Raw genomic sequence first — 14274 nt, forward strand, 5'->3', positions numbered from 1 at the left:
TATTGACAATCTGATCTGATACTTAATCTTGAACACACTTAATACAAAAGCACAATAATGAACAACCATTCATACCACAATATGCATGACGTTTAACACCTTAAACATTAAAACATTAAACCTTTAACTGAAACAACAATGATGATCGTCTGCATAACTAAATCACCATGCTTAATTCTTGACACTTACTAGATACTTCGGAATACTTGATATACTGCTAAACAGTACAGATACACTGCTAAAACAGTGCAGACCGGATTTGTGTACCCAAACCCGTCTTGACCGGCACAACCTATGTGCACGTCAGAAATGCCTCCCCAGTAATGGTACTCACCGGGTAGCTTCGGAAACAGAAGGCCTCGGTAACTTGAACTTGAACCGGACTGGACTCGACTCGCCTCGTCGGAAACTGGGCTTGACTTCGAACTGGTGGGTCTCTGTATACCTCGGATCTTGCTCTCTCAGCTAGGCTCTGGTCGGGATACTTCGCACTTCTCACCGCCTCGTCTGGGTGTTGATCGCAGTCTCAGTCGCCCCCGCTTGACCGGAGGGAGATACAGGAAATCCTGCTGGTACGCGTTATTGTCCGTCCAGCTGCGGCAGGAGACCGGGCCTGCTACTCACCGCCGGCGCGTGAGATGAGAAAGTGTCCCTATTCGGGCGCCATCATGTGGTAAATAAAAATTCCTTTACCGGGACTGAATTTGATACAGAAACATTATAAAATAGCTCAGTAAAATGAGAGGCAGAATCCGTGATATTAGAGTTTCGGAATGGGCTTTATTCCAAGGATCGATTATAATCGGATGCTCCAAGTTCCATCACCACGGGGGTTCAGGAAGTGAAGTACATACTTTATTGACAAGAAATAACTTTTATAGTACATACATTATAATGAAGTGAATACAGTAGGCGTAACAATTGATAAGGACATTGACGTTTGGTCTGCGTAACCGAAAATGGGTGTAATAATGAGTAAAAAGGAACATGATTGGTTATGATGTAATACATAGGTGGATCTATAAGATAATACTTGGCCTAAATGCGCGCGCAGCAGTATGACGTGTAATTGACGTGTAACTAGGGGGTGACGGGGACTTGACATTTAGCTCTATATGTGGAGACGAGAAGTCTGGGGGGTCAAGTCAACCTAATCCCAAATCATATCTAACATCCTATGTTTAAAGAACTACGTTATCCACAAAAGAAGGACTCTCGGACAGAATCTATTCTATACTGACTGTGCGTGCGTGTACAAGCGTCTAAGTGTCTACACTGAATGCGAGGGGGTAGGAATATTCCATGGTAACAGGGCTATGAATTACTTGCATGAGGGCAGAGAAGTTGGGCCTTTTTGCTTGGTAACTGGAAGAATGTTTACTTAAACTACTAGGCAGGAATGCATCGGCTGAGGGGGAGGCAGATAATTCGAAGGTGAAATACAGTTCTTGGCAGAGAGTAGGCTGATGTCAGGCTTCGTGAGCCGCGCAGAGAATGAGACAAAGTTCATGGTCACAGATGCAGGCTCGGACTGGAGCTTTCAGAGGCAGAAGGCAAGAGGAGTTTTGATGACAGAATCAGGGCCTACTTGCCTGGACTGTAAAGTGGCATAAGTGAACCATATAAAGCCGGTGGCCTTTCATATTTAGGAATGGAATATCCGGCCTATTCATGGCGGATCTGTCAAAGGACATGTTGACGGTGGACGCACATGTATTTGCGTCTTCATAACTGGAACTGGAGGGAACATACTTGTACTTGTGACATGCCCATGGAACCGTTGGGGTCCAAGATAGGGGACATAACTGACCAGAAAAATCCATATTTCCACAGTTTAAAAACTCTCACTTTTAATAAATATATTACTAAAGCATGATGTGGTAGTGCACGGTAATTTACAGACAGCATATTTTCCATTGAAATGGCCACAAGCTTTCCCACGGACATGCAGTTTTACTGATAAAACTTCATGATACCAACCCTAATTTGTGGAAATTGGGTTTCAACAAATATTGATCTTTTCGCATCACCATGGAAAGTGTTCTGATTTGTTTTGAGCCTATTCAAATCTTTGTTTCCATCACACCACAGATTTTTTTTAAAACTGTTTTCCTTACTACAGAAATATATTTTGAAATATTTGTATAGTTCATTTACAAGCAATTACAATTTTGTATTATAGAAAACAAAATGGCAGCCTTCCATTTTACACTCCCTTTACCCCGGCATGATTGCCAGACAATTCACTTTACAAAATCCTCTAACTTAGCAGTCAGAGAAAGAAGAGTTAAAACCAATCTCCGGGATAAAATTATCAGCAAGAGGACATAAGCCGACATTTAACCTCTGTCTTTGAACACACAGCAAACGTGACAAGATAAAAAAAACAGAATTAAAGGCATCTTTACAGCTCATTCACCCTCTGAATGAACAGAACACCTGTTCTTAGCCAGCTCGAGCTGTCTTGGCAGTCTGGCCAATAGGCCCTAAAAATTGCTCACCCTGATAAAATCTGATTCACTATAGCGCGGGGCACATAGCTTTCTTGAGGCCTGGTAGACCAAGTCTTGGTTCCACAGGTGACATAAGTGCTGTCTGGAAATATCACCGTATGATGTTCCCACCACAGTTGCCATGCTTTCTAGTGTTTCTTGGGGAACTCCCTAGCTTTGTGCTCAAACTCTTTTGTCTTTTGCAGCAGTCCATACCATAAGTCAATTGACTGAAGGAAGGTGCTGTGGCAGATCACCAGTGATGTGAAGTGTCTCTTTTCGCTACCATCATGCCCATAGCAACAAACAGGTATGTACCCATTCACCTGTTAGCCCCAATATTGCCATCTAGAGGCCCAGTGTAATAAGCAACCCAAGATCTGACCTAGTGTGGTGTCCACACAAGACCAGTAATGTTGTGTCCCTGGATAACCATATATTGTGTGGAAGAAAGTGACCTATTCAGCTCTACGTATGATATGGAAATAAACAGAAATTGCCTTTAGCATGAGCTGAATCCATCTTAGTTGTGGCAGCCATTTTTGTTAAGCCACGTGATTCTACCGTCTTCCCTGTTGCTTGCTTTTCTATTCTGCTTGAGTCATCAGCTGTAGTTAACTCCTTCAGTACTGAGCCAGAGCTATGTATATGCTCAGAAAGGCCTGTAGCTGCTAGAATGCACCTGTCTTAGAGTATAATTATCAGGCTATTCCAACTGATGTAAGCAGTTCTGTTTCTCCTCCCACCCTGCCGACTAAGTGATTTCTATCTGTCCATGTTAGTCAACAGCTATTCCTGTGTATGCCTGTACCTTCCATTTGAGTCCCCATGCTTACTCAGCAACAAAGCCTGTATAAAAAGCCTATGGTTTCTGTATTCCATGTACTACCTCCTACAGTGGCCTGAGGGTACTGTTTTGATGTAGTCCCACTCATGAGTGATTAATAAACTTGTTCTTTGATATTCCAGCTTCCGTGCCAATCTCTACTTTGTTGGTTTAAGAACCAGTGGACATATAAGGGTGAACCCCTGCATCGGTGGGCCCCTAAAAAGGCTAATTTCCACAAAATTGGTGCCCAACGTGGGGCTCGTTAGAGACACGGCCATCCGAGGGAGTGGTCTTGACGGAGAACAGAAATCTACTGAGGAGGTACCCTACACGAGGAGACCCTTTGTCTTTGCAGACCAACGTGTTTTTACGGTTTTTCCCGATCTGACCCCCCAGGTGGTGGCTGGTCCCGACTGAGATCTCCCTTGTTGTAAATTGTTTCAGTGACCATTAGGTCGACCCAGAGCTTGGCAGGTGGAGGTTGGAGAATTTGGTTTGGTAAGGTCGCTGATGCGACACTCTTGTTTTGGATTTGCTTAGCCAAGATTCTGGTTTTGTTTGTTTGATTTACTTGTTGCAATAAGTAAAGGCAGGTAATGAGGAGATTTTTCTCTCTTTTTGAAATATTTGTGATAGGTACTATATTTGGGATAAGTACTACTTTAACTATGATATTATATTTACTATAATATTTTTGGCATGCCTGCTCTTACACACTTTGTGGAATGTGTTGCTGTCTTGGAGATACCAATATGGATCTGGAAAGTAGTCAGCCGGCTCCCCTAGAGGGGACACATAATAGGTTTATGTATATTAAATATGGTACTTCTTCCATAATGTATTGTACACTGTGGAACAAATATACGAAAAAGGATCCTGATCTACGATGGCCAGTAAATGGGTCATTTGATGTTAAGAAGATTCAGTATGTTGAGCAGTGTCTGTTTAAGAGAAAGAGTTGGTAAGATATGTTTGATTGTGTACAAATGTGGGAAAAAGAGATGAATGAGAGAGTGAGGAGAGAAGAAGCTATGGCAGAAAAAGAACAGCGCAAAACTATTTCTGCAAAAGGGTTAGAATTGAAAAATAAAGAAATGAAGGGAATAAAAAAGAGAGAAGATAGGGAGCGTCATTTAGAGGTAACTGGCCAGTATCCTGTTAGGCGCCCCATTTATCCCATCCTTAATAGACCTCAAGATGATTCTATTTTGTTAGATAGACCTCCGCCCTATATAAATTCCCTAGCGCCCCTGAGAATGAAGGTTCTGATGAAGAGCATTTTCTTTAGATGAAAGAGATGACGATAAGCAAACTGGGCGAACAACTCGCTCTACTTTAACCACTGAGAATAAGGCCACTCTTAGATCCGCTGCCCGAAAGGCTGCATATGGGAATGCCTCCGCTCCAGAAATTCTAGCAATAGTTCAGCAATGGTCAGATGTAGAGCAGTTATATTTTTTAGAGACGTTCACTTGTGAAGTAATAACCAGTTTTAGAAAACATTCTGGTGATCTAGAGCCTGCTGATATAAATTCTGATTATAAACAGTTAAGTGATGGCACCTTTCCCTCTTTACAAAATTCCGATCTAATTAGTCGAGTGGTTAAATTACAAATTGCTGCATTCCGTCTGCGAGAAGAGAAAAATGCAGCTGGTAAAGCTACAGCTAAACAAACAGTTTAGATCCCTGCGCAACAAGAAGGAGCTACAGGGACTGATAAAGACACTAGTAATCCTGTAGTTACTGTAGAACCAATGCGTGAAGCTGCGCCTTTGTATGTTTCCCCAAAGGGAACGGGGGCAAGTGACGATAAAACTTCAGATAATGCGAAAGGATATTTTATTTATAATTGGGTCTATACCCCTTGGAGTAGAGCAGATGTTATGGCTCTTAAAGCTGCTTTGCCTGATCAACACAAAAATCCAGTCACTTTTTATGAAGAAGTAGAAGGAGCTATTAGTCCTTGCACTATGACATTACCTGATATTGACATGTTCTTTGGACTTATTTTACCCCCTGATATGTGGAGATCAATTCGGAAGTTGGATGATAATGTAGCTTATGGTGATACTTGGGTGCATTTAGAGGAAACAGATGCCGATAGAGAGCCTGCGCAGAAACAACACCAGGTGATATTAGATCTTCCTAAAGCTATTGTAACTAAGTTGAAAACTCTTATACCCGCTAAGAAAATAGATTGGACTACATTAGCGTCTTGTAAGCAGAAATGAGTCAGTTTCTGATTTCTTTACACGATTCGAGGAGACATTCCATGACTTTAGTGGGCAGTCATTGACAAATGACACGGGTAAACATCTGTTTGTAGACACATTTGTCGCGAACATGTTGCCAGAAATAGCTAATCACCTAAAGGCCAGCGAGAGTTCATGGACTACATCCTTCCCCGTCTCCCTTTTGACTATGGCTCAGTATTACGAGCGTCAGAAATTAGAAGCAAAAGGCAAAGAGGATAAAAAGGTTAAAGATTTAAAGACAAAATTTATGTTGGTTCAGGTCTATGGTCCACCATTTAGAGGTGGTGGTAGAGGCGGACGTGCGATGTATGGCCCTGGCGCACCCCCTTTCCCGTTAGCACCTTTGTCTTCTGATCAGTGTGCTTCTTGTGGGAAGAGACTGGACATTGGTGTTTTGCGTGCCCTCTTTTGCAAGGTCAGCAGTATCAGCGGGGTAGAGAAAACATGAGAGGCCGCCCCGGGAACATAGAAAATAGGGGAGGCATGGATAATCATACTAGATATGAGGCAGTTGAGCACAATCAAAATTCTTTTAATACTTTTGATAGGCGCAACCAATATCAAATGTCTGATTATCCAACTGATGGTCCTAATGAGTGTGATTATGCATAGGAATGCCTAGGATGGGGTAAGGAACCGGTTGAGGTCCCAGTAGATCAGAGGGGTCCCTATGTTGATGCACACATCTTGGGTTCTACTGATCAGTTTCTGGTAGATACAGGAGCTACTCATAGTGCTCTGTCTAATCAATTGGTGCCTAGGGCTCCCCTGTCTGGCACAACGATAACACCGATAGGATTCGATGGGACACCTTCCTAGAGCCCACTGTCACAACCACTTGCATTTATTCTTGATAAATTCACTTCATCATGTCCATTTTTGCTTTCCCCTAACACACCGGACAACATTGTGGGTCTCGATATGCTTAAACATTTTCGTGCTACAATACGTTGTTTCCCAAAAGGTGTGAGTGTTATTTTAAATGACAACTATCCAATGGTTGAGAAGTCTTGCCTTATTAAAGAGGATATTGCTCTGGCATCGCTACCTAGTACCTTGTGGGCTACATCAGATACTGATGTGGGACAAATGGTTATCCCGCCAGTCCATATTCAAGTGAAGGAAGGTGCTTCATTGCCTCGATTGCCCCAATATAAAATATCTTGGGATGATGAAGAAGCATTAATACACATTGTTCAGGATTTGATCAGAGTGGGGGTTGTGGAAGAAGTCCCCTACAATACCTGGAACAGCCCTATTCTTCCTATTTTGAAAAAGGACACTGATTCGAAAGTCTATAAATGTATCATTGACTTACGAGAGGTCAATAAGATAGTAGTGCCCCAATACCCGGTTGTCTCTGACATCACAACACTTCTTACTATGATTCCTCCTAGTGCAACTACATTTAGCGTAATTGATTTGAAAACACATTTTTCTCGATACCTGTTCATCCTTGCCGTTATTTGTTCGGCTTCACTTTGAATAATCGATCCTTCAGATTTTGTAGAGCTCCACAAGGGTATACAGAGAGTCCTAGCATCTATAGCCAGGCATTGACAAGGCAGCTTAATTCCTGTGCCAAAAGGGGTGACTCTTATTCAATATGTCGATGACATCTTGTTGGCTGCTGATACCCCTGACCTGTGTGAAGAAGGAACACTGTTATTGCTCTCATTTCTTGCATCTCATCATCACAAGGTCTCTCGGAAGATATTGCAATATTGTAGACAGCAAGTTACCTGCTTAGGTCACCTCCAGTCTAAGGAGGGACGTGCCCTCACACCAGACTGCATTCAAGCTATTTTAGACACGCCTGTGCCCTGTACTCAGAAGGATGTTCGTGCACTGATTGGCCTTACTTCTTTCTGTAGGCAGTGGATCCCTAACTTTTCCTACATTGTCAAGCCCTTGTTGGCCCTTTTGACTAAAGACACTCCGATGCCCCTCCCATGGACTACTGAATGTCAGAATGCTTTCCAACAGTTACATCAAGCTCTTTGTTCTGCACCAGTATTAATCAATCAATCAATCAAGGACATTTGTAGAGCGCACTACCTACCCATAGGGTCTCAAGGCGCTGGGGGGAGGGGGGTGCCGTTACTGCTCGAACAGCCAGGTCTTCAGCTTCTTCCTGAAGGAGAGGTGGTCTTGGGTCAGGCGCAGGTCGGTCGGGAGGGAGTTCCAGGTCTTGGCGGCCAGGTAGGAGAAGGACCTTCCTCCTGTTGTCGCTCTTCGGATGCGGGGGACGGCGGTGAGGGCGTGGTTGGCTGAGCGGAGGTGGCGTTTGGGAGCGTAGAAGTTGATTCGGTTGTTGAGGTAGCTCGGGCCTTGGTCGTGTAGGGCTTTGTGTGCGTGGGTGAGGAGGCGGAAGGTGATTCTTTTGTTGACGTGGAACTCCAGACTACACTAAGGCCTTCACACTCTGTGTACACGAGAGGGATGGTTGTGCCCTCTCGGTTTTAACCCAAACACACGGTGATAAGCAGCGTCCTTGTGCATATTTTTCAGCTGTCCTTGATCCAGTTGCTCGCGCGTTGCCTGGGTGTTTTTGAGCGGTAGCGGTGACAGCTGTGTCCATACGTCAGAGTGAGGGAATAGTCTTGTCACATAGATTGCCTGTGTTAGTACCCCATGCAGTTGACGCCCTGTTAAACCAGATGAAAACACAGCATTTGACTAGTGCTTGCTTGACAGGCTATGAATTGACACTTTTGGCCCCTCATATTATATTGAAAAGATGTTTGACTTTAAACCCTGCTATACTATTGCCATTCCCAGCTACTCAGTCCGAGTCACAAGAGTTGCATGACTGTATATCCCTTACTGAAGAACAAACAAAGGGTCGTGTTGACCTGCAAGATACTCCCCTTTCTAGTGTCAATGGGGAATTGCGGGATGTTGGATCCTGCTGGAAATTGCCCGATGGCACAACATCAGCTGCGTACGCAATTACAATGCTTCAGACAGTAGTTGAGACAGCCCGCATCCCACAAAAGTCAGCTCAGGCAGCTGAGTTGATAGCGCTAACAAGAGCATGGGAGCTTAGCACAGATCTGCTCGATGACATCTACACTGACAGCCGATATGCTTTTGGAGTGGCTCACGATTTTGGGCTACTCTGGAAGGAAACAGGCTTCCTTACATCACACGGGACAAAAATAGTGCATGAGGAATTAGTACATAATCTCCTTACTGCCTTGACATATGCTAAGAAAGTAGCGATTGTTAAGTGTAGCACACACAAGAAAGTGACTGATAAAATAGAACAGGGCAATGCCTTTGTGGATCACACAGCTCGTGAGACTACAATGCAGCGACGTACTACATCTCTGTATGTGGTTAAGTCACAGGCTGAACGTTGGCATGTTACCAGGCAAAAAGTGCTGGACATTCAGCAATCTGCCTCTGCTGATGAATTAGACCAATGGTCTAAGGAGGGAACATTGGATGATGAGGGCTGTTGGAGTAATAAAGAAATGACCAAATGGAGATTACCCACAGCCTATATACACCCCATGATTCACATGGCACATGGTCCGGCACATGTTGGAGCATCCTCAATAGCAAAGTTACTTACGTTAGTTTGGGCTCATCCAGATATTGCCGGCAGAGCTAAAAAGATAGTCCAGTCTTGTCTGATTTGTCTTCAGTATAATCCTGGAAAGGGAACACAAACTCCCACAGGAGGATTTGCAACACCAACTGCACCTTTTGAGGTACTGCAAATGCATTATATCCAGCTTGAACGCTGTAATAACCTGAAATATGTCCTAGTAGTGGTATGTGCCTTTAGTAAATGGTTAGAGGCATATGCTACGAAAGATAATACAGCTCTTACTACAGCAAAAGTGCTCCTAAAGGAGTTTTTCCCCAGATTCGGCGTTTTCCGAGTTTTGTGGAGTGACAACGGACCCTATTTTATTGGGCAAGTTGTTGAGTATGTCTTGAAAGGCTTGGGAACTAAGCAAAAGTTCCATGCTGCTTTCCACCCACAATCAGCAGGGCTAGTGGAACGATACAATTCTACCCTTAAGCTTCAGTTGGCCAAAATACAGGCTTCCACATCTCTGAAATGGCCTGATGGGCTGCCCTTGGCATTGCTATCCATTAGATCTGTACCACATACATGATCTGGCCTCACACCGTATGAGGTGGTTTTCAGGAGGCCAATGAATATTTGGGGGATTCCTAAGCCGTGCCCTATACATGATGTACCTTGTGTGTTGATGAGTGACTACTTGTCTCAGTTGACTGACAGCTTGCTTTCTATTCATCAACTGGTTCAGGAGACGCTTTCAGACAGGTCGCAGGGTGAGGGCCATGATCTACAGCCCAGGGACTTTGTGGTGACAAAGTCTTTCCAGAGAGCCAGCCAGAGAGTGACCAATCAGAATAACTGGGTGCATGCAACCCATTGTTGGAAGGTTCCGCATGACCTAGTGAGCCCAGCTGTGTTGGCAGATCACCGCAACATCCTGGACACAGAGAAAGGACAAGCCACGTCACCTGAAGAACCCGAGGAAGTTTTCCCAGACCACACGATCCCTGGTGCATCTCGATATCAGCTGCGACCCCGGAAGAGAGACACTTTGTTGCAAAAAATACCAAGCATTACAATTCAATAGGTCTCGCAACTGCGAGTTTTAGAGCTATTGGTATTGTAAATGGCAATGCCTTTTGAAAAATTAACAGGTATTGTAATTTATAATAGTAATTTTCCATCAGTACCATAACTACCACTATTATTATTACTATTACCACAGAGTAGTAATAGTAATAATTGTAGTGGTGGGTATGGTACTTGTGGTGGTTATAGCGGTGGTGGTAGTAGGGGTGGTATTGGTACTGGTGGTGGTGGTACTGGTGGTGTTAGTGGTGGTGGTACTGGTGGTCTACATGGATTTTATTTAATTACTTATGCTACTGCTGGAATATTTTTTTAACAAAAAAGTACAAAACGAACAAACATTATCATTTGCAACGCCAATAGCTCAAACTTTTAGTAATGCCAGCCCTATTGCATTGCAAATGCTTGTTTTATGTTGCAGGCATGAGGTGCATCATCTACTTTCCAAAATACAATCTTAGATTTGTAGACACTCGTAACAGTCCTATGGCAGTTGTTCTGCCAGTGTAAGGCTAATAGCTAACACAACTTTGCATTTTGATACCTGAAGTTTTAAATTACAATAAATGTAGTAGACCTCAGGCAGGAGACTTGAGTTACCAGTAACTGTGGAAAGAGCAATAACTTTAGAAACTGGTGCTTTATTTCACCTTTTCCGTGATGTGACGGTTACGTAACTGTTTTATTGCGTTCGAATGGGCACAATGGGGCTTATTTACAAGTCCCTTGCACCGCCGGTACTTCACTTTTTGTGTGGTAATAAGTGACGCAGCGGCGGCGCAATGTGCTTGTAAACAAGCCCCAATGTCGTTGGCAGAATGCTTTAAAGATGCCAGTCGATTGCCGCTCACTCTATGCGCACACATATATCCCAGAGACAATCCTGCTCTTAAGCAGTGTTGCCACCTTTTGGTGTCCAGTGAAGCTTGAATACTTCCAACTGAAAAACAGTTGTGAAACCAGGAGCAGCTGAATCCGTGAGACACCTGGACCTACAGCCAGAAACATCTGGTATTAGCAAGGAATTTAATACATCATTAAAAAAATCCCCCTGGGCCTTAATGTCCTGTGGCAGTGGAATTCCCTCAGTCAGGGCACATACGTTGTTGGCAAACAGTTTAAAGCCAAGGTGTATAAATAACCCTCAGAGCCTCATCAGAATGTAGCAGAGAAGTAGCACAATCAAGACATATACACAGTTGGAAAAAGTGATCTTAAACATCCATTCTAACTGCCAGTGATACGGCATCTAAGTTTATGAAAGGTTGAGAAAAAAGAAAAAAAAAGAAAGAGAAGTAAAGAAAAGAAAAGAAAAACATCCTAGTGTGAATGTATATACGGCATCTAGTACTTAATTATAACCAGGGATCTCTGGCTATATAGCAGCTCTGCTGACCTGGTTCTCTGGCTCGACAGCAGCTCTACTGATCTGGTTCTCTAGCTCTACAGCAGCTCAGCTGACCTGGTTCTCTGGCTCTACAGCAGCTCTGCTGACTTGGTTCTCTGGCTCTACAGCAGCTCTGCTGACCTGGTTCTCTGGCTCTACAACGGCTCTGCTGACCTGGTTCTAAGGCTCTGCAACGGCTCTGCTGACCTGGTTCTTATGCTCTAGAGCAGCTCTGCTGACCTGGTTCTCTGGCTGTAAAGTAGCTCTGCTGACCTGGTTCTCTTGCTCTACAGCGGCTCTGTTGACCTGGTTGTCTGGCTCTAAAGCAGCTCTGCTGACCTGGTTCTGTGGCTCAAGAGAGGCTCTGCTGACCTGGTTCTCTGCCTCTACAGCAGCTCTGCTGACCTAGTTCTCTGGCTCTAGATCAGCTCTGCTGACCTGGTTCTCTGGCTCTACAACGGCTTTGCTGACCTGGTTCTCTGGCTATACAGCAGCTCTGCTAATCTGGTTCTCTGGCTCTACAACGGCTCTGCTGACCTGTTTCTCTGGCTCTAAAGCAGCTTTGCTGACCTGGTTCTCTGGCTCTACAACGGCTCTGCTGATCTTGTTCTCTGGCTCTAGAGCAGCTCTGCTGACCTGGTTCTCTGGCTCTACAGTGGCTCTGTTGACCTGGTTCTCTGGCTCTAGAGCAGCTCTGCTGACCTGGTTCTATGGCTCTACAGCAGCTCTGCTGACCTGGTTCTCTGTCTCTCAAGCAGCTCTGCTGACCTGGTTGTCTGGCTCTAAAGCAGCTCTGCTGACCTGCTTCTGTGGCTCAAGAGCGGCTCTGCTGACCTGGTTCTCTGGCTCTACAGAAGCTCTGCTGACCTAGTTCTCTAGCTCTAGATCAGCTCTGCTGACCTGGTTCTCTGGCTCTACAACGGCTTTGCTGACCTGGTTCTCTGGCTATACAGCAGCTCTGCTAATCTGCTTCTCTGGCTCTACAACGGCTCTTCTGACCTGTTTCTCTGGCTCTAAAGCAGCTTTGCTGACCTGGTTCTCTGGCACTACAACGGCTCTGCTGACCTTGTTCTCTGGCTCTAGAGCAGCTCTGCTGACCTGGTTCTCTGGCTCTAGAGCAGCTCTGCTGACCTGGTTCTCTGGCTCTACAGCGGCTCTGTTGACCTGGTTCTCTGGCTCTAAAGCAGCTCTGCTGACCTGGTTCTCTGGCCCTAGAGCAGCTCTGCTGACCTGGTTCTATGGCTCTAGAGCAGCTCTGCTGACCTGGTTCTCTGTCTCTCAAGCAGCTCTGCTGACCTGGTTCTCTGGCTCTAAAGCAGCTCTGCTGGCCTGGTTCTCTCTCTCCCTCTAAAGCAGCTCTGCTGACCTGGTTTCGCTGGCTCTACAGCATCTCTGCTGGCCTGGTTCTCTGGCTCTAGAGCAGCTCTGCTGACCTGGTTCTTATGCTCTACAGCAGCTCTGCTGACCTGGTTCTCTGGCTTTGAAGCAGCTCTGCTGACCTGGTTCTCTGGCTCTAGAGCAGCTCTGCTGACCTGGTTCTCTGGCTCTACAACGGCTCTGCTGGCCTGGTTGTGACAGATATAGGGTCGATTCTGAAGAAAAGTCACCCAGGAGTAAATTTCCGACATTTTGGAATTGGCAGAGGATTGTAGGAGTGCTGCCGGGAAACCATGATGACAATCACTCTTTCCTGAGGCCAGTTGTGGAATTCTTTGTAAATCTCAACGTTCTCACATGCGTATATGGGTATTTTTGGAAACAAATATAGGTAACGTACATTTACGCATGCGCAAATACCTCTCAATTACAGAAACCCATTCCCCTGCATCTCAAACAATTTTGGGTGAGTCTGTTCTCCGTTTCCACCCTCCTTAAAGACGTACTCCTGCCCGGACAATATAAAAAAAAACGAAGATATGCTTGAGCTCTGAAATTTATGTGTCTGCCTTGTATAGTTGCAGCGCGCAGTGAAACTGAAAGCTAAATCAAGCGCGCGGTGGGAGCGTGTGAAAGCTAACATCGCTAGAGAGATGCCATGCGTGTGCTCATCGCCTGTCCAGGCGCGCACATGTTTTGTCTCCCTTCGCGCACCAAACCGACAACAATAGTCTCGCCAAGGCGGGGCAGCGCATGCGCTTCGTTCACTAGGCGAAACCTAAAGAGACTGTTTGAGCCACTGTCCTGGGTCAGTGAAAGCCTGAGTAGCAAAGGGGGGGACCCTTGTAGTGATACCCGTCTCAACGTCAGTGAAGAAACCAACGGCTGGCCAGAACTTTAGAGCCCCATCTGCCTTGTTGATCAAGGTCGAGATGAACATGCCTGCGAAAAAGAAATCAACTGCTACGAGGGTCTGTGATCGAAAGACTGTGTTCATTATTGGACTTACTTCCATTGTTCTCATCATTGCTACGATAACATGGGTTGTAGAGGGAGTAACTTCTGCTCGACATCTACTGACTGTCACTACTCCTGTTCCCATTGAGCATAAGTACTTTACTCTCCCTTATCATGAGCAGCTACACAGGATGTCCTACCTCAACAATACGTTTGTTCAAATGTTGCATCACACCCATAATGCTACAAACATCACCAACTGTTGGGTGTGTAGAATGATGGCAGCTCATCCGAAAAAGGGAGGAACTCCTTTCATTCCTCTGCTGTTTTCACACAATGGTTCTAG

This window comes from Triturus cristatus, chromosome 3_2, assembly GCF_964204655.1.
Source record: "Triturus cristatus chromosome 3_2, aTriCri1.1, whole genome shotgun sequence".
NCBI classification, from domain to species: domain Eukaryota; kingdom Metazoa; phylum Chordata; class Amphibia; order Caudata; family Salamandridae; genus Triturus; species Triturus cristatus.